The sequence below is a fragment of the Staurois parvus genome, unplaced genomic scaffold (assembly GCF_062004578.1).
Source record: "Staurois parvus isolate SC_StPar_1 unplaced genomic scaffold, SC_StPar_1.0 ptg001805l, whole genome shotgun sequence".
Taxonomy (NCBI): Eukaryota; Metazoa; Chordata; class Amphibia; order Anura; family Ranidae; genus Staurois; species Staurois parvus.
The window spans coordinates 3,163,865-3,166,109 of NW_028319601.1; positions in this window are offsets into that span (position 1 = coordinate 3,163,865).

Below are 2,245 nucleotides of genomic sequence, written 5' to 3' on the forward strand. Positions count from 1 at the left end.
TGATCGTGTGACAAGCTGTGAGTATTATATATCACAGAACAAAGCCTCATCTGGCTGCACAGTGGGTCAGATATCCCGTTAACGCATCACAGAATTTGCCCACTATTTTATCTAAAATAGCGAAGAGCTGGTTTGTTGCAAAAAGCTAAATTTGCAAGAGGATGAAAGAAAGGCCTAAAATCTTGCAGATGCCAACCTTTCATCAAGTGTGTTAAATAAAAATAATTTTATTTCAAATATTACAGTATTAATAGTCCGTTACATTTGCACATAAAAGTCACATAAATGTACACATAACAGCCATAACTTTATGACCACCCACTGAATATTGAGTAGGTCCCCTTTTGCCACCAAAACAGCCGTGGCCCGTCGAGGCATGGATCCTACACCTAGACCTCTGAAGGTATGCTGTGGTATCTGGCACTAAACAGTCAGTAGCAGAGCCTGTAGTTTGCCAGATGGGGCCTCCATGGATCAGACCTGTTTTTCCAGCACATACCACAGTTTCTCAGTGGACTGAGATCAGTGTTGCCAACCCACAAGATTGAAATTGACACGACACCCAAATTGTACTGGCTCACTCAAGTTTTTACTGGCATTTCCAAAAATTAAAAAAAAATACAGTTTTAAGTGCAAATTTCAGAAATTAGGCTACAAACAAGTACAATATGCAATTAGCAATGTGATTTAAGGTAGATATTAACAGCTTGCCCGCTGACCTAGTAGAAGTACTGATATAGGGCTGCACAAAATCGCGTATATATAAAGTTGTGTTCAAAATAATAGCAGTCAGACATCACTAACCTGATCAATCACTGTTTTTGGTAGAAATGATATTTCTACATGGCAAATAATTTACTATCAGGTGTAGTAGAGTAATAGAAATCCAACAGACCCAACAGTCATGACATGCATGCTGCTGATTCTGTGTAATTGAATCACTAATTGAAAGGGGCATGTTCAAAATAATAGCAGTGTGGAGTTCTATTAGTGAGGTCATTCATTCTTTGAAAAACAGGTGGCAATTATTGCCCTTATTTAAGGAAGGAAGGCAGCAAATGTTGTACATGCTGGTTACAGTGCACTTCTCTCTGAAATTCTGTGGAAAATGGGTCGTTCCAAACATTGTTCAGAAGAACAGCGTACCTTGATTAAAAAGTTGATTGGAGAGGGGAAAACATAAAGAAGTGCAGAAAATGATAGGCTGCTCAGCTAAAATGATCGCAAATGCTTTAAAATGGCAATCAAAACCCGAAAGACGTGAAAGAAAGCGAAAAACTACCATTCGAATGGATAGAATAGCAAAATGGCAAGGACTCAGCCAACAATCAGCTCCAGGAAGATCAAAGAAGGTGTAAAGTTACCTGTGAGTACTGTTACAATTAGAAGACGCCTATGTGAAGCCAAGCTATCTGCAAGAAGCCCCCGCAAAGTCCCACTGTTGAAAAAAAGACGTGCTGAAGAGGTTACAATTTGCCAAAGAGCACATTGACTGGCCTAAAGAGAAATGGAGCAACATTTTGTGGACTGATGAAAGTAAGATTGTTCTTTTTGGGTCTAGTGGCCGGAGACAGTTTGTCAGACGACCCCCAAACACTGAATTCAAGCCACAGTACACTGTGAAGACAGTGAAGCATGGTTGCGCAAGCATCATGATATGGGGATGTTTCTCATACTACGGTGTTGGGCCTATTTATCGCATATCAGGGATCATGGATCAGTTTGAATACATCAGAATACTTGAAGAGGTCATGCTGCCTTATACTGAAGAGGAAATGCCCTTGAAATGGTTGTTCCAACAAGACAACGACCCCAAACACACCAGTAAATGTGCAACATCTTGGTTCCAGACCAACAACATTGACGTTATGGAGTGGCCAGCCCAATCCCTGGATCTTAATCCAATAGAAAACTTGTGGGGTGACATCAAAAATGCAGTTTCTGAGGCAAAACCAAGAAATAGAGAACTGTGGAATGTAGTCCAATCATCCTGGGCTGGAATACCTGTTCACAGGTGCCAGAAGTTGGTTGACTCCATGCAACACAGATGTACAGCAGTTCTCAGAAACAGTGCTTATACAACAAAATATTAAGTGATTCAAAGGAAAGCAAAATCTTCAAACATTTTTAAGTTTATATAGTGAATGTTTGAGTTTGTAAAGAAGAATACAAACACTGCTATATTTTTGAACAGTCTAATATTCACTTTTCTTCAATTTTTTTTAGAGGAACAACACAAATTTGA